The sequence below is a fragment of the Pseudorasbora parva genome, chromosome 1, assembly GCF_024679245.1.
Source record: "Pseudorasbora parva isolate DD20220531a chromosome 1, ASM2467924v1, whole genome shotgun sequence".
In the NCBI taxonomy this organism is placed as follows: Eukaryota; Metazoa; Chordata; class Actinopteri; order Cypriniformes; family Gobionidae; genus Pseudorasbora; species Pseudorasbora parva.
The window spans coordinates 37,737,415-37,757,414 of record NC_090172.1 but is presented as its reverse complement, the minus strand read 5'-3'; the positions used below and the strand labels follow the sequence as shown (position 1 = coordinate 37,757,414).

At 36.5% G+C, this 20,000-nt stretch overlaps 1 long non-coding RNA gene across 2 annotated transcripts in view; it reads left to right on the top strand.

Moving 5' to 3' along the window:
• Positions 1-20,000, top strand: part of LOC137071935 (uncharacterized) — a 138,627-nt gene that overhangs the window by 54,437 nt on the left and 64,190 nt on the right. Inside the window, exon 3 of one of the 2 annotated variants that reach the window (XR_010904555.1) lies at positions 16,766-16,872. The exons of the other annotated variant lie outside the window; for it this stretch is intronic. This is a non-coding gene — a long non-coding RNA (uncharacterized lncRNA). The remainder of the gene's footprint in view (positions 1-16,765; positions 16,873-20,000) is intronic. 2 annotated transcript variants of the gene reach the window in all.

The window sequence follows — 20,000 nt, the reverse complement described above, 5'->3', positions numbered from 1 at the left end:
AGTAGTGATAAGTGATACATAAATACTGCAAAACTTTTCTTTTAATGTCATTTTGTTGGTGCTGTTATAAATGAAATCCAAAATAATATATTTTGTATTATATATATTGTATTATATTATTCCATAATAATATATTTTGAAGAATGTTTGGAACAAACTACATTGGAACCCTTTGACTTTCATTGCAACTAAGGATTTTTTTTTTCTTACACCCAAATTTAAAGCGGTACAATGTAGTTAAAAACAAACAAACACCACCCAAAAAAATACCAAACAAAAAAACCCAAAAACAAAATCATCTTTTGTTGAGGACAAAAAACATGCCGTTTTAAATGAAAGTTGGAAAATAAGAGATATTTAATATAACACACACACACACACACACACACACACACACACACACACACACACACACACACACACACACACACACACACACACACACAGTTATTGAGCATTTCTGTCTCTTTATAAGGGTGTTGCCACTGGGGGGAGGCATGTTGTAGATATTTTTCTACTTATTCACATACTCTAAATGTATTTATAAAAAAAAAGCAACTCAAGTTAAATTAAATGGTTCCATGATGTGTTAGGCATTTGGTAAACAACAGAGTAAAGGAGGGGATGGCACGTGTTTGACTCCCTGAGAGTGGGCACACTGTGCTGGGGACCAGGTTTGGCTCTGCCCCCTGTAATTAAACCCAGCCCTGGAGCTCTAGCAGGACCATGTTGGAGACATTAAGGTTCTATGACGTGGTAATCAAATTGTATAAGGTCTTGTGATTAAAATTTGTCTTTGCCATCTTTGACCGTGCCTTGGTTTGAGCCTGTGAAATGTGTGGACTGTATGTAGTGTATACAATTATTAATGTTATTATGGTAACAATTTACATAAAGGTTTCATTAGTTAACTACTTAAGTTAAGATTAATAAGTATTGTTCATTGTTAGTTCATGTTAATTTCAGCATTTACTAATACATTATTGAAGTGTTTCTTCAGCGATTAGCATATGGCTTTGTATCAGTAGAAACCCTGGAGTATATTCAAATGAATGTATGCCGTGAGTGTAGTTGTGATTACCTCAGCTCTCACGAGAGCTCAGCTCATTTCTCTGACTTCTGCAGTTAGTGCTCAGTGCTGTGATACTCGCGCGGTGACTCACTCATTATATTGAACAGACACGTTCAGTTTTTAATTGTAGTGTCTTCTCCAACTCAGTCACAGTAATCCAGAAGGTGGCTTTGGGAATGGCCTCACAGGGCAGCGAAGCATTCTGGGAATTGTAGTCTTTCATCTCCATGAGACAAAAATACATTTTCTGTCTTTTCTCAGTCTAGAAGGCACCAAATTCAAAAATAATTTCACATTTCTACTACATCGATGACCCAGTTTAAATACAGATTTATCTTCCCAGTGCTGAAGTACCCCTTTAAAATCAAAAGTTGTATATTTGAACTTTACTTAAAGTTGCTGTCTGTAATTTTTTTTTTTTTTGTTTGTTCAAGATTTACAAAAAATATATAATGCCAATGTATAACATGAATCCATTTCTAAACCATGTTTTTTTCTTACCCTGAATAATTATGGTGCACTTATAATAAATGTTTATATTGAGACTATTTCAGACCGGTCTGGTTGGATCCGCTGTGGAGGAGCACAGTCCCCGCGTGACTTGCCATAGACATAAGAGAGAAGTAGCTCTGGCTGCTATGTTCTTCTGCAAGATACATGCAGTTCTGTTTAGTTACCAGAGCGCAAAAAGTTGCGGACTGCAGCTTTGATGCACTGCGAATTAACATTGAACAAATAGCAAGCAACTGTATTTTTCTTAACTAACATTAACAAAGATTAATAAATACTGCTATATGAACTATATACGGTGACATGGCGACGCCCACTACGACTGGCAGGAAAGTTGTGGATACTGTGAACTGATTAAAAGGAACAAGGCTGACATTTTTTGGAATGTTTTTGTTTGAATTAAATGTTGTAGAATTATGATATGCACCAGAAAAAACAACACCATAAGATAAACAGTACTGTGCTAGCACCTTGGATGTATAATGCAAATTCACATTTATCCAAGACAATCAATGACTGCTTCAGATATAAATAAAAAAAGTAGTACCCATAAGCCTGACATGATGCATTGGATTTGACTGATCTCAGGCCATGTGACTTGTCCTCTTGGCCTCTCTTGAATACTCTTGACTTGACTAAGGACATGAAGTAGGTTAACTCAACACACACACACACTTACACACATTGCTGTGACCGTTTGTGTGTTATGTAGTCATCCTTCTTCTGCAGATAAAATCAGAGGGAGCACACACACACACTTACCCAGACGACCTCGTCTTTGAGACAAGAACGCTTTATTAAAGCAGTTTGTGACACAGGACACAGGAAATGGATGCCAGACACGATAGTTCCCTGACCTTATAATGACCTCTGCTGTGGCCTGTGTGTGCATATGGATGTTTCATTGGATGTTGCAACTGGGCCAGGAAAAATGGCCTTAAAGCATTCAACACCTGATAGATAGATACATACATAAAATTTTGTTTTATTTTCCTGCAATTATTAAGAGGTCATTTTTGCAAAATAAATCCTTCTTTGTGTTGGTTTCCTGATCGTGCTGTTTTTTTTGTGTGTTTTAAAAAAAGACATATATATTAGTGTCTGACTACATTTTATCCCTTATTTTTTGCTTGTATGAATATACAAACTATACTGTATACTCATTAAGACATCACTTTTGTTTCTTTTTTTTGCATTGATGGCTACTGGAACCAAATGGAAAAGAATATGGTGATGTAATGACTGTAATGGAATGAATTTGCTGTAACATCATTTATGAGAATGAGCTGTTTTATTGCATGCGAGTGGCCGATGCTCCAGTCTCAGAGTCTCCAGTTAGAGGTCAGGATGCTAGGATAGTTTATCTCCTCATGAGCTTTCCACTTTAAGCTCACAACATCAAAACATTATGCTCTACTTAAAAAAAAAATCATTTAATGTCATTTACTCAGTCATGTATTTCCAATTTCGTATAACTTTTTCTTCCGGGAAATATAAAAAGACATTTTGAAAAGATGTTCTTTTCCATTTGCAGTTACAATAAATGTGGACTTAAGCTTTGAATAATCAAAACAAGGACTCAAAAAGTCAAACAAAATTATCATTTACAAAGGAGTCAATTTGACTTTTGTGCTGCATTTCAAGTTTTTTCAATCCTTATGTGAAATAAGAGTATACTAGAATAGTCTTAATTAGGGATGTACAAGACTAGTTGATGAAACAATACTGCTGCTGCTACTTGACTTGGAAATACTAGTTGCTTACTATTATTTTTTGCACATTTAATGTTTCCCTTTTATATTTTTACAAAGGCAACGTTTAAATTGTGTTAATGTTAAAGGGTTGTTTAACCCTTAAATACATTTTCTGTCAATAATTGCTCACCTTGCTCATAAGCCCATTCATCTTCAGAACACAAATTAAGATATTTTTGATGAAATCTGAGAGCTTTCTGACCCTTCCATAGACAGCAATTTAATTACCACTTTCAAAGCATAGGAAAGACACTGTTAAAATAGTCCATGTGACTAGTCCAGTGTTTCAACCTTAATTTTATGAAGTGACAAGAATACTTTTTGTCTGTGCAAGTTTCCTACGCTGTTGACATAGTAGTGCAGCACTTTCAAAGCACTATGTCAGAACGCCGGCTTGCAATTGGCCGACACTGTTTACGTGAGCAACACACTGCATGCATTTGATTCGTATGCTGGAGCTAGTCAATGGTGAGCCGCCATTCTGTCCTAAAACTCGGAAATGCTGCTCTGTTTACACTACATTAACAGCGTAGGAGAATGGCAAAGACTAGAAGAGGTTTGTTTGTTTTATCGTCTATAATATCGATATTATAGACGCAAATGTTTGTTTTCTATTATAGAAGGTTTGTATGTTTTATCGTAATATTAAGGTTGAACCTTTACTACTTTTCTTCTTGAAAGTGTTACTTAAATAGCTATCTGTGGAGGGGTCAGAGAGCTCTCAGATTTCATTAAAAATATCTTCCATGTTGAGAAGGGTTTGGAATGATATGAGGGTGAGTAATTAATGGCAGAATTTTCATTTTTGGGTCAACTAACCTCTTTAATTTTACATTATAAAATTAATTTATTATTTTGGAAAGTGTATATCTAGAGATAGGAATTAAATTTATGGTGGGGGTGTTAGAGAGTTGACTAGTCGGCTGCAAAATGTCCATTTAAACGTTAAAGTCTAACAAGTTTGGGACGACATAAGGGTGAGTAAATGATTACAAAATTGTATTTTTTGGATGAACGATTCTTTTAAGTATGTTAAGGTTTTATTAGGGGCAACAATTTAGTGAATCAAAAGAAGGAGAGGGGCAGAAAGAGAAAAGAGAGGAGGAAAAAGGTGAGCGAAACCGGGAGGAGGGGTAGAGGAGAAGAGCTTTTAAAGCAAGCTGAGCTCGCTGCCGCATCTCTCCTCTTATCTTAATAAGTAATGAGACTGCCATGGGCTGACAATGAAGTATTCTGAGAATAGTTGTAATGTATGGATGTGAATAGAACGGCCAGGCAGTGATATATAGAGCAAACAGGGATGGAAACAAGTGAGATATTAATGACCCGTTTCCCTGCCAGTTAATGTGGGAGTTACCTGATTACTGGTGTGGGAGGGGAGAGGAGGGGCTGGAAGTAGGAGGGTCATGGATGGCTGGAAGGTGAGATTGAGAAGTTTACTGTGTCTGTGCGTGTGTGTCGTGTGTCTGTGTGTGTGCACACAAGGATACCTGATCCGCTCCCAGCCTGCTTAGTTTAACCTGCTCTACCACGCTCCATATAAAACCTGCATGAAACAATATACTAACATTACCTGCAATTAGCACGAGCTGTTCATCATTATGTGTGCTGAAGCAAATGTTGACTTTTGTGTTTTTCTTGAGTATGATGGCCAGAGATGTACATGGTAAAAAAACATTTTGGGATATTAAGTAGAGGGTTTTTGACGTAGGTAATTCAATGGTTTTTATCAGCTGTATGGCACAAATAATATAAAGTCGTTGTCTAGAAATAAGTTACTCCCTACCCCCCGACTGTGTGCTGTCATGTGTGTCGCTCTCAGATGTTGTGCTCTGTAAAAGTCCTGTAAAGAAGTGCTTTGGGGTCTTTGGTGGTCGAGGTGGGCAGCAGTTTTACAAATGTTTTTGAAAACTTGGTGGTCAAAGAAGGAAGTGAATGAGGTAGGCAGGCTGGCGGTGTCACCAGATGAGGAGCAGTTACCGATGTGGTGCTGGAGATGAAGAACAAGAAGACAGGGCAATTGGGAGTGACCTGTGAATGACAGGCAATTAAACATGGTCTGATTAAATAAAATGTACTGAGTTATTAAAGGGTTAGTTCACCCAAAAATGAAAATGCTCTTATTAATTACTTACCCTAGTATCGTTCGACACCCGTAAGACCTCAGTTCATCTTTGGAACACAAATGAAGATATTTTTGTTGAAATCCGATGGCTCAGAAATGCCTTCATTGATACCAATGTCATTTCCTCTCTCCAGACCAATAAAGGCACTAAAGATGTAGTTAAAAAGACCATCTCACTACATTGGCTCTACGATAATTTTATGGAGGGATGAGAATTAGTTTTTGTGCGCAAAAAAAAAGACATATAGTAAAGAGCCGATTTCAAAATAAAGTTTCGAACGTTATGGATCACTCTGTCAATTCATGATTTGGATCCGTTTGGATCGCCAATGTTACATGAGTTTAGCAGTTTGACACGCGATCCGAATCATGAATCAATTCGCTGATTCATAACCACTCAAATCTTTGTTTTGAAATCAGCCCATCACTATATAAGTCGTTATTTTGTTTTGTTGCGCACAAAAATATTCTCATCGCTTCAGAAAATGATTGTAGAACCACAGTAGTGAGATGGGCTTTGTAACGACGTCTTTAGTGCCTTTTATGGGTCTTGAGAACAGAAATGACAGTGGTGTCAATGAAGGCCTGCTGAGCCATCGGATTTCAACAAAAATATCCTCATTTGTGTTCCGAAGATGAACAGAAGTCTTATGGGAGTCGAACGACATTAGGGTAAGTAATTAATGACAGAATTTTTGGGTGAACTAACCCTTTAAAGCACTGATATGAAGCCATGTTGGCAACATCAGAGCTATGTACGCATTCTCTTATTTTTCCCTCTCTTCATATTAAAGTATTTTTAGGTTTAATAAAAAAGGTGCGTGTATATAATTACATTTTTTGCATTAGCTTTGTATGAATGTTTCACTTGGCGTAATGTGAAGATGGGGTTTGTGCAGGCCTAAGTGTAATGCTGGTTATCTATACCACAGGAGGGCAGCAGTGTGACAGCTTGCACGAATGTATTTATTAAATGTGGAGTAATGCTCCATCTTAAGATGCCCCTCTCTTTATATTATTCATTCCACTTTCAACCAATCTGTGTATTTAAAATGTTTTTTCTTTTTCTTTGTGTTTCTTCATTGTTCCTCTTTCTCTGTTTTCTCATCTTCCTTAATAGCGGTATTTGTATTTGCTGTACATTTTTGTAATCCTGACCTGTTACTGTTGTTTTGACTCGTGTGCTTTGCATTAGCAACTAACTTGTTTTCTGTCTTCTTTCTTTCTGATGTTGTTCAAGTATAGCACAGAACAGATTTGAATATGGTTTCTTCATATAGGTAAAGTGGTTCTCAAACATTTCAGACTGCACACTTTTCATATTCTTCTCAATCGCTGTCAAACATTCTTATCACCCTTTCCCACCTAAACATGTTTTAGCTAAAAAGACAAATCAGAGTTTTTCATGTAGTATATTAGAAAATATTTATACATATTTGTTACAAACTGAAATATGTATAGCAATAAATTGAATGTATAATAATGAATTGAATAGATAGACTCAAATGCTTACATCCAAGTTTGTGAGTTATAGTGAACAGTTTTGCTCTTTATTATTATTATTAATTTTATTGTGATGCTTCTAATAATGTGGCTTGCTTGTGGTTTTCCTCATTTTTAAGTCAATTTGGATGAAAGTATCTGCTTATTGAATAAATGTAAATTGTTTAAAAAAAATTGCTGGAGTAGTAAGTGGATTTACACTGTAATGGAATATTGACAAAAGCAATTAACCAGTTTTTACATTCATAGGTTCAGGAATTGTATTTTGGATAAGCAGTGAATGCATAATACATTGGGTATTATTATAGTAATTATAATCAATATTAATTCATTTATTTATGCATTGCATTTCCTTTGCCAGATTGATAGATTGTGATGATCAGATTATATATTAGATGCGTCTGTTTGATTGCTGAAAAAAAGTGTTTATAATCATGAGAAGCGATGAAGGATAATTTGGTGCATGAATGTGAAACATTATTTCTTAAAAGAACCCTGACCTGTGATATTGAGTAGCCAAATTTATACATTTCTGAATTTTTTATTTTTTTTTCTTGCACAATCCAAGAGGACACTGCACATCTCTAGAAGTGTTTTCATCAGAGTTTGCGTAGATGGATAGCTGTAGTAGTTGCACATGGAATATGGAACATGAGGCTTAGAACAACACTGACATTCTGGATTAAAAAGTTCCGTTCTGTAATAACAGTGGCACACGGGATGCTTGGAAATGCCATTCAAGCACTGGAGAGGTCAATAGTTACAATAACTTTCTCTGTGAAAAAGAAAGAATAGAAAAAGAAGAAAAAAAAAGAGTAAAGAGACTTGGCCGCATTATCACAAATTGCTTCCAGATTCTTTCTCAAAGCAAATTATTTCTGAAATTGAGTGCAGACTCTAACACTGTTCCTGCGGAATCAAACAGAGGACTTTGAAGTGCAGAATACAGACTCGTCCATGGAATCGGAGAGCTACACAAGCCCTTAAAGTTCTGCCTCATTTGCACTATCATTCGCTTACCCTCCTTAACTCCCCGTTTTAGTTTGCTTTAATTTTCAACAACAAAGGGAAGATCAGGAATGATTTTTGATCATGGAAAATTTGAGGAATGCTATAAAAATCACTCTTGGTTTTTTCTGCCATCCTACGTGAAAGCGGAATATGCAGAGTTTCACTCCATATTTGGGTGGATTGTCTGATAAAACACTCTTTTATCAAAACACAGAAAGGGCTGCTAGTTGAAGTCGCTGTCTGCAAGGACAGAGTTAAAGCGTTCCACATGATAGTCTACATGCGAGAAACCCTGTGTGTGTGTGTGTGTGTGTGTGTGTGTGTGTGTGTGTGTGTGTGTGTGTGTGTGTGTGTGTGTGTGTGTGTGTGTGTGTGTGTGTGTGTGTGTGTGTGTGTGCGCGCGTGCATGAGATTGGGGAGTTGGTGGGACATCTGTAAGGAAAATTAATTGAAAACTGCATGTTCCATACAATAGTTTGCTCTATGCTTTCCTAAAGCATTCATGGAATTTGTCAAATTTAATTTGAGCGGCATTTGACATGGTATAACTGATCCAGTTACATGCTTATGTATGACAACATCTTACAGATTTAACAGATTATGTTTTTCAAAAGTACTATGGCACAGCTTGTATTTTAATAATTAGTGTGGGCTTCTGTTTTGTTACGTGTGTACGCATGCGTTTGTAATGGTCTTGTTAGTTTCAAATCTTGAACGATTGTCACAAGTAATGCTCCTTAATGCTATATACTCTATAAATATGATTATCGAAAGATGTGTTTGATGTTTTTAGCAGGATGCTCTCTCTCTCTCTCTCTCTCTCTCTCTCTCTCTCTCTCTCTCTCTCTCTCTCTCTCTCTCTCTCTCTCTCTCTCTCTCTCTCTCTCTCTCTCTCTCTCTCTCTCTCTCTCTCTCTCTCTCTCTCTCTCTCTCTCTCTCTCTCTCTCGTCAGTGTGGTAGCGGCCCTAACTGTCTGAGATTAACAGTGGAAAAACAAATTCAAGGGTGCTAAAAAAGACAACGCAACACCCGAACTTTGACAAATGACTGAAGGGGAGGAATCATCTGTGTTTGCATTTCAGCGCTTTTATCTCCTCTAAATGCGAACACAAAAGTTGCTAACACCACACTCAGTGCAGTCTACTCCTTCATGATGATGTCTGTGTGTATGATAGCGAATCCTGCCGTGTTTTCTCTGTCATACCCGGAGAACTGCCCTCCTCAAGCATCATCAAGTTAATGCACATTAAATAGGAGCAGCTTAATCAAATAACAACAGCTCAATGTGTTCACCTGCGTGGGCTGTACACGTTTCAGCTGTAATATCCTGCTCCAGGGTCATGTTAACTATGGAAGAACACACTCCTGCCCCGTGTGGTGCCCGTGGCTAAAATGAAAAGCAAATATTAATAACGACTGGTGCATGGGAGTTCAACTAATTTCTCCCTGCTACAGTAAATATATTGTAAATGCTGAACAGACACTTCAAAGTGCTGATGATATGGATGGGAGTCATCATAAAAGCACTTTTTTTGCATCGAAGAGTGTCAGCTTTGAATTGCAAATTCAGGTTTACATTGCAAATAAATGATTTTTTATTAATCAGTTGTCAGTTGTTTAATATTGTGTCTTAAACAATATTTGAGAAATGTGTGACTTAATTAGACCTATTCAATTTGGAACTAATTAGATTCATGAAAAAAAGTACATACATATAAATATTAACTATTTAGATTAATAATGATGCCTAGTATCGGATTATTGTTGTTTAATGATCATTTAGTTACTGTTGGGTGACAGCGCAAAAATAAAATAAAAAATCAGTATAATTCATATAAAAGCATTGTTGTCCCTTTTCTGTGTAAATGTATGGTTATTTATTGAGTTAATGTATTATTTTTAGCGCACTGATACAATAAAATTGTACATTTATGTGATGCAGATAATAATGTGGTAATATTGTTAACAATTTTCACCTTTAAACGGAAAAAAAGATTTGAAACAGAGACTACTCAGTGTTCACTGCTGTTGTTTCTAGGTACATTTTTCAGAGTTTCCTTTGTAACATTCAGGGGCCGCTGCAATGGAAAACTAGCCTCAAGAAATTTATTTAGACCAGTTGCCATTGTAATACAACCGTTTATCTTCCCTGTGTTTTTCCAAGTCATTTTTACACATTTCGGAAGAAAGATGAACAGTTCCCCAAATAGATGTACCTAGGCAGCTCTAAGCGGTAATCTCCCAGGGCAGAAAGTGGGTTAGTATTGGACTGTATTTATGAGGGAGAGGGCAGTATGTAATCTTGGATCCAATAGATGGTCCTCACTTCAGTGCTCCCACATTACTACACCAATTACTATGTCTCTGTGTGTGTGTTATTAATGGAGATAACCTGCTGGATTGAGAGGGCTCCATATTACCCAATCTGTCTGTGTCCATGGAGACAGAATTAACCCTGCTGAGGTTGAACAGGTCAAAGAGTCAGAATAACCACTAACCACTTTCATTGCCGGTGCGTGAGTGTGAGTGTGTGTGCCTGTTGAACACTGACCCCTTACACCCCTTGGCCTTTGCATGCAATTGGCAATCATTAACAAAAGGGAACAATTATGGTAATGGTGTACAGAAAAAGCTTCCACAACAAAAAATAAATGGGTTGTGCAATGATTAGTGTTGTAGTAAGATTACCGGTCATGACTATGTTGGTCAGTTTGTGTTGGCCTGTATGTTTTTTGTATTGATTTGCTAAATCACACCGTCACTGCTCTTAAAGGGATAAAATCTGTCGTTCACTCACCCTCGTGTCATTCCAGATCTATATGGCTTCGTTTCCTCTGTGAAACGCCAAGACAAAAGAAGATATTTTGAAAAATGCCTGGGTTGTTTTCAACCCCATTGACTTATAAACAAACAGCTGAAACATCCTTCAAAATATCTTTCCTAAAAGTCAGTCATACAGGTTTAAAACATTATAGGGTGAGTAAAGGATGACAGAAAATAACTATAACATTGTGCTCTTACTTGTATTTTGGTTAATATGAACTGATAACACAGCTCTCTTGACTTCTGTTCTCGTCTACATGCCAGTCACTCTTCTTCAGTCTGTTCTAACTTACCAGTTAATAGAGTGACCGGATTGGCTGTAATGAGGTTTATTCATATTAGCATGGCTATGGGGTCCACGTCCTGTCAACAAGCCTTGAGTTATTACCCTCAATCTCTCCCTTTGCGGTTTTTAAGTTTTGCCATCCAGTTTTAAAAACATATTGGTGTTTATGCAATGCACACTATAATGATCCATCATATGGTTAGAGTCTGTGTGCAAGGGTCTGTGTGTGTGTGTGTCCCCGGCAACACATAAATAAGAAGCAATGGGACCATCTGTTTGAATTTCTCTCTGTCTCCCAGGAGATACCCATCTGCTTTTACATTATCCATTACAGTTCTCACACACACACACACACACACACACACACACACACACACACACACACACACACAACCCCCTCACTGTGACTGGCAACATCGCAGCTCTGCTAACACCCCACAACCTCCCAGACACCCTCCACCTCACATCTCCCTCACACACACATAAACACATACACACAAATCACTCTATCTTCCCTATTTGAGAACACGACACTCATCTCACCCTCCCTGTGTGTGGAGCATGTTCATTTGAAAGCAGATGTCTGGCTTCCTGCTGGCATGTTCAGTGATTTTTTTTTTCTTTTTCTGTTGCCAAAAAGAAAGTAAAAGGCATTGTGGTGTTATTTTACCATAGTCGCTTCTGATTTGAGGTGTCACCTATATCAGCACACTGTACACAATGTTTTCAAAGCTGTATTTGCACAGTCCTTGATTGAAGAACTTGTTATTGAGAGGGTGCATTCTCTGTATGTGTATACACAATGGGGGTCAAAAGTCTATGAGCACTTGTCAGGGTTCCTGCAGGGTATTTATTTATATATATATATAAAATCAGCATAACAATTTAAAATAAAGGTTATATAGAAAATTCAGAGCTTAACAATAGCAGTTTGCACTGTCGGTCCAGTATGTGCTGGTACTTCCAGGACTTGATTAGGGCTTCCTCAGGGGAAATTTCAGGGATTTTTAGGCTGCTGAATAGTATTGTCACAATACCAAAATTATGACTGATACGATACCAGACTAAAATACCTTGATACTGATACTGAATCGATACCACTGCAAAAATTAAATAAATAAATAAATAATATAACAATAATAAATAATATGACAGAACATACTGTTTATTGTAAAAAAAAAAAAAAAACAAAAAAAAAAAACTCACTTGGCCAGCATGTTCCTGCCCTGCTTTTTGACCATTCCCTCCTCTTATTACAATAATAATTACATGCCAGTGTGAACAGCCTTACAGTGATGTTTGCAAAATCACATTATTAATCATGTTAACATTCACCAACTTTTCACTATTCTGAACAGGTTGGGATGACCAGAATCTTATTTCATGATATGAGTAATTTATATATATATTTTTTTTAATGTAATTTTATAATTACGACAAGTCCATATATATATAAATATATATATATATATATATATATATATATATATATATAAATATATATATATATATATATATATATATATATATATATATATATATATATATATATATATATATATATATATATATACAACAATTTGCATATTGTGATAAAGTTCATTATTTTCCAGAATGTAATGATAAAAATTAAACTTTTATATATTTTAGTTTCATTGCACACCAACTGAAATAGTTCAGGTCTTTTATTGTTTTAATACTGATGATTTTGGCATACAGCTCATGAAAACCCAAAATTCCTCAAAAAATTTGCATATCATGAAAAGGTTCTCTAAACGAGCTATTAACCTAATCATCTGAATCAACTAATTAACTTTTAACACCTGCAACAGATTCCTGAGGCTTTTAAAAACTCTCAGCCTGGTTTATAACTCAAAACCGCAAACATGGGTAAGACTGCTGACCCTACCCTGTCCAGAAGGCCATCATTGACACCCTCAAGCGAGAGGGTAAGACACAGAAAGACATTTCTGAACGAATAGGCTGTTCCCAGAGTGCTGTATCAAGGCACCTCAGTGGGAAGTCTGTGGGAAGGAAAAAATGTGGCAAAAAACGCTGCACAACGAGAAGAGGTGACAGGACCCTGAGGAAGATTGTGGAGAAGGACCGATTCCAGACCTTGGGGACCTGCGGAGGCAGTGGACTGAGTCTGGAGTAGAAACATCTAGAGCCACCGTGCACAGGCGTGTGCAGGAAATGGGCTACAGGTGCCGCATTCCCCAGGTCAAGACACTTTGGGCTACAGAGAAGCAGCACTGGACTGTTGCTCAGTGGTCCAAAGTACTTTTTTTCGGATGAAAGCAAATTTTGCATGTCATTCGGAAATCAAGGTGCCAGAGTCTGAAGAAAGACTGAGAGGGAAATGCCAAAATGCCTGAAGTCCAGTGTCAAGTACCCACAGTCAGTGATGGTCTGGGGTGCCATGTCAGCTGCTGGTGTTGGTCCACTGTGTTGGACCAAGATGCAGCTAGCTATCAGGAGATTTTGGAGCACTTTATGCTTCCATCTGCTGAAAAGCTTTATGGAGATGAAGATTTCGTTTTTCAGCACAACCTGACACCTGCTCACAGTGCCAAAACCACTGGTAAATGGTTTACTGACCATGGTATTACTGTGCTCAATTGGCCTGCCATCTCTCCTGACCTGAACCCCATAGAGAATCTGTGGGATATTGTGAAGAGAAAGTTGAGAGATGCAAGACCCAACACTCTGGATGAGCTTAAGGCCGCTATCAAAGCATCCTGGGCCTCCATAACACCTCAGCAGTGCCACAGGCACTGAGTGCATGACTTAACATAATTATTTGAAGGTTGACTTTTTTTGTATTAAGAACAGTTTTCTTTTATTGGTCGGATTAAATATGCTAATTTTTTGACATGGGAATTTTGGGTTTTCATGAGCTGTATTTGAGAAGGACCTGTATGTGTGTGTGTGTGTGTGTGTATATATTTATATATATATATATATATATATATATATATATATATATATATATATATATATATATATATATATATATATATATATATATATATATATATTAGGGCCGGGACTTTAACGCGTTAATTAAGATTAATTAACTACGGGACTTTAACGCGTTAATTAATTACGCAAAAAAAATAAAATAATTAATCGCACTTATTTTTGCCCCGCGGAACGTTTTTCAATGAATGAGTTTTGACGGACCGATTATACTGGAACACCAACTAGCGCTCATGAGTCACGACAACAACCATGAAAACAACAAACCATAGTGAACATGAACGAAGAAGCTGATGAGACCGCTTTGTTTGGCCCCGTGGATGGGACATTTAGTTTTAAAAAACGAAATGATGGAAGCGTCGACAAGAGCATGGTTGTGTGCAAGCTATACAACAGGGGTATCCAAAGTCGGTCCTGGAGGGCCACTGACGTCCTGCAGAGTTTAGCTCCAGCTTGCCTCAATACACTGCTAAAGTTTCTAGTATGCCTAATAAGACCTTAATGAGCTGGTACAGGTGTGTTAAATTGGGGTTAGAGCTAAACTCACAAGAACAGTGGCCCTCCAGGAGCAGGATTGGACACCCCTGCTATACAACAAGGAATTAGCGTATCACCGCAGCACATCGAGCCTCAAATATCACAAATATGCTTTTGCTACACTTAATGGCAAACATTGCACTGGTCTGCTGGACTGAAATAAATAAACAATATTTTGTTGATTAAGCTTATGTATTCAGTCATTATTCAATGGTATACTAAAAATACATGTGAAAAATTACTTCTCATTGTTCTCAGGTAAAATATTTATATGCGATTAAAATGCGATTAATTTCGATTAATTAATTACAAAGCCTCTAATTAATTAGATTAATTTTTTTAATCGAGTCCCGGCCCTAATATATATATATATATATATATATATATATATATATATATATATATATATATATATATATATATATATATATATATTAGGGCCGGGACTCGATTAAAACTTTTTATCTAATTAATTAATCGAAATTAACCGCATTTTAATTGCATATAAATATTTGACCTGAGAACAATGAGAAGTAATTTTTCACATGTATTTTTAGTATACCATTGAATAATGACTGAATACATAAGCTTAATCAACAAAATTTTGTTTATTTATTTCAGTCCAGCAGAGTTTAGCAAAAGCATATTTGTGATATTTGAGGCTCGATGTGCTGCGGTGATACGCAAATTCCTTGTTGTATAGCTTGCTCACAACCATGCTCTTGACGACGCTTCCATTCTTTCGTTTTTTTAAAACAAAATTTCCCATCCACGGGGCCAAGCAAAGCAGTCTCATCAGCTTCTTCGTTCCATAGCTTCGTTCATGTTCACATGGTTTGTTGTTGTCGTGACTCTGGAGCGCTAGTTGGTGTTCCAGTATAATTGGTCCGTCGAAACTCATTCATTGAAAAACGTTCCGCGGTGCAAAAATAAGTGTGGTAAAAAAATTTTTTTTCTTTTTTTGCGTAATTAATTAACGCTTTAAAGTCACGTAATTAATTAATCTTAATTAACGCGTTAAAGTCCCGGCCCTAATATATATATATATATATATATATATATATATATATATATATATATATATATATATATATATGTAAATGTTATATATATATATATATATATATGTAAATGATATATATATATATATATATATATATATATATATATATATATATATATATATATACATAAAAAAAAATTGTATACATTTTATCTTACGTTTTTAATAACTTTTTTAGTACCAGTATATCATGCAACACTACTGCGGAATAAATTTGTCCAAGGTGGGCCATCTGGGGCTTGTGGAGTGTTCCACATGTTATTATATCAGGCTACCAGCTAACTTTGACATTTTAGACAATTTTCAGCTTAACTCACTTTCAGACACCAGTGAGTGTTTGAAATAACTTCCTTGGGATTCGGATCACTGTTTGAGGCAGAAATATACAGGTATTTGGCTGTATATATACAGGTATATGTGTTCATTTGTATACGATAATGCAACGCTAAAGGCTACTTATGTTAACCATTGCTAACCAATACACTTATGTTTATGGAAAATACCAGAGGCTGCTTGAAGAACTTAGACAGATCATATTTATAATTGTGTATTTATCTGCATGTCATAAAAAATAAAATAAAAATAAAACATGCACTCCGGTTAGCTCGTATAAAGGCCCTTTCACACTGGACGCGATTTTGATGTGCGAATAATTTGTGCGATGGTTTTTTTTTCCCGATCAGCTGTTTGTGTAATGAGCGCTTCTACACCGAACGTGAATGTGCTGAGGCGAAAAAACGACATTTATTTTTTTTCGTTTCGATGTCGATTTTTTGTTTTTACTCTAGCGGCGACAAAAACGGCTTCAACCAATCACATAAAAGGAAACAAAGGTGACGAAATGTCCAGTTGATGTCACGAGCTATTCAATCAACTTTAACATTTGCCAGGCATGGCATTTCTCATGAGATTACAACTGTAAGCTGTACAGCTGCAGCTTACCCACTGTAAGCTACAGACAGCAATATCTTATAACCTTTTATAAATAGTTGATTGTTTTTTTTTTTTAAACATTGTGTCCGCGATTATGGAAAGTGAACGTGTTGCCATCAGTAGGCTACGTCTGTGGCACTGAAATGTTTACATTGTGACTCCACAGGAAACATCTGCTTGGATCGATTGATTCCCTGAAGTGTGCGGTTTGTCTCGTCAGATGCGCTGCCGTCTGTGGAGGAGATCCTCAAATTGTCCCACAGACTTTAGAAAGTAAGTGCAGAACCGGCCATGATAAAGTTTTAGCTCCTGTACAAGATTAGCATCCTCCCCTTCAGACTCTCTGTTCTGTAAGACTGGCTGCACCCAAAACCTTCTTCTCGGTCCTTTAAATAAAATGAAAAGCTCGTCTTCACTGAATGATGAAGTGCCCGTGTTTTCTCGGCTGTTGCTGCGAATGTTTTGGAATGTTGGAGCTCTGAAACTTCGCAAATTCGTGTCGCGGCTGATGTGACTGGTTTTGACACGAAATATTCGCATGCAAAATATTCGCTTATTCGTTACGCTTTTTCTTTACGCGGCCGGTGTGAAAGGACCTTAACTCATAATTCCTGTTTTCTTCTCATGAGCTCTCTCTGTTGCTCTGGCTGAAAGAATAACAGTATAGTGAAACAGGAGATATCAACCTCCACTGAACGCATACTTTCAACAAACTTATATAAATAATCAATCTAAAGAAATCTCTTTCTAAACATGATATTTTATCAATATTTGGTAACACTTTTTAAGGTACTTTTAGAACATTCTATTGATTATAAGTAACTTTGCTAGTTTTTACATGTCAACTAATTATTATTAGATTATTGTTAGACTGTCTGTTTAATATCTGCTAATGCTAAAACTTTATTGTGATGGTCCTTCAACAGACATTCTACTGACTATAAGTAACTTTGCAATTACATGCCAGCTTATTCTAACCTTACCAATCTACAAACCAGATTCCAAAAAGGGACACACTACAAATTGTGAATAAAAAATCTAATAAACCTATATTTTATTCACAATAGAATATAGATAACATATCAAATATTGAATGTGAATGTGTATGTGAAATGTCATGTCAATATTGAAATGTGAAACTTCCACATCGTCCCAAATTTTTGGGAACTGGGTTTGTACTAATACCACTGATCTATGTAAATGATAGATACTCACATTCTAATGAGAGTAAGTAGACATGTAGGTGCAATCTAACTATAGTCAACAGATTGTGTTAAGGGACCACAGGGCCCCAGACTAACTTTTCAGAGCATTGGCACCAGCGAATTGTATAAAGCTTATATGCAAAGCTGAATTTTCAGTATTATTTCTCCAGTCTTCAGTGTCAGATGATCCTTCAGAAATCATTCTAATATTCTGATTTATGAGTGTTGGAAACAGTTCTGCTACCTAATACAGGGAGTGCAGAATTATTAGGCAAGTTGTATTTTTGAGGATTAATTTTATTATTGAACAACAACCATGTTCTCAATGAACACAAAAAACTCATTAATATCAAAGCTGAATATTTTTGGAAGTTTTAGTTTTTAGTTTTTAGTTTTAGCTATTTTAGGAGGATATCTGTGTGTGCAGATGACTATTACTGTGCATAATTATTAGGCAACTTAACAAAAAACAAATTTATACCTATTTCAATTATTTATTTTTACCAGTGAAACCAATATAACATCTCAACATTCACAAATATACATTTCTGACATTCAAAAACCAAACAAAAACAAATCAGTGACCAATATAGCCACCTTTCTTTGCAAGGACACTCAAAAGCCTGCCATCCATGGATTCTGTCAGTGTTTTGATCTGTTCACCATCAACATTGCGTGCAGCAGATACCACAGCCTCCCAGACACTGTTCAGAGAGGTGTACTGTTTTCCCTCCTTGTAAATCGCACATTTGATGATGGACCACAGGTTCTCAATGGGGTTCAGATCAGGTGAACAAGGAGGCCATATCATTAGATTTTCTTCTTTTATACCCTTTCTTGCCAGCCACGCTGTGGAGTACTTGGACGCGTGTGATGGAGCATTGTCCTGCATGAAAATCATGTTTTTCTTGAAGGATGCAGACTTCTTTCTGTACCACTGCTTGAAGAAGGTGTCTTCCAGAAACTGGCAGTAGGACTGGGAGTTGAGCTTGACTCCATCCTCAACCTGAAAAGGCCCCACAAACTCATCTTTGATGATACCAGCCCAAACCAGCACTCCACCTCCACCTTGCTAGCGTCTGAGTCGGACTGGAGCTCTCTGCCCTTTACCAATCCAGCCACGGGCCCATCCGTCTGGCCCATCAAGACTCACTCTCATTTCATCAGTCCATAAGACCTTAGAAAAATCAGTCTTGAGATATTTCTTGGCCCAGTCTTGACGTTTCCGCTTGTGTGTCTTGTTCAGTGGTGGTCGACTTTCTGCCTTTCTTACCTTGGCCATGTCTCTGAGTATTGCACACCTTGTGCTTTTGGGCACTCCAGTGATGTTGCAGCTCTGAAATATGGCCAAACTGGTGGCAAGTGGCATCTTGGCAGCTGCACGCTTGGCTTTTCTCATTTCACGGGCAGTTATTTTGCGCCTTGGTTTTTCCACACGCTTCTTGCGACCCTGTTGACTATTTTGAATGAAACGCTTGATTGTTCGATGATCACGCTTCAGAAGCTTGGCTATTTTAAGACTGCTGCATCCCTCTGCAATATATCTCACTATTTTTGACTTTTCTGAGCCTGTCAAGTCCTTCTTTGACCCATTTTGCCAAAGGAAAGGAAGTTGCCTAATAATTATGCACACCTGATATAGGGTTTTGATGTCATTAGACCACACCCCTTCTCATTACAGAGATGCACATCACCTAATATGCTTAATTGGTAGTAGGCTTTCCAGCCTATACAGCTTGGAGTAAGACAACATGCATAACGAGGATGATGTGGTCAAAATACTCATTTGCCTAATAATTCTGCACTCCCTGTATATTTGATGAATAAAAGGTTTAAAAGAACTGCACTTATTCAAAATAAAAACATATTTTAAAAAAATATAAATCTCCTTTACTATCAATTTTTATCAATTTAACACATCCTTGCTGAATAAAATTATTGATTTATTTTAAAAAAATAAAGAAAAATGTTGTCACAAAAGATTTCTATTTTTAAAACATTTACTATTTTTCACTTTTTTATTTACTTTTTATTCATCCAAGTATTATAAAAATGTATCACAGGTTATGAAAAAATATTAAGCAGAGATAAACGATAATTTAAAGTATAATAAATTGAAAAACAATTATTTTAAATTGTAATATATCACAATATATGAATAAATAAAATAAATGCAGCAGAAGAAACTTCTTTCAA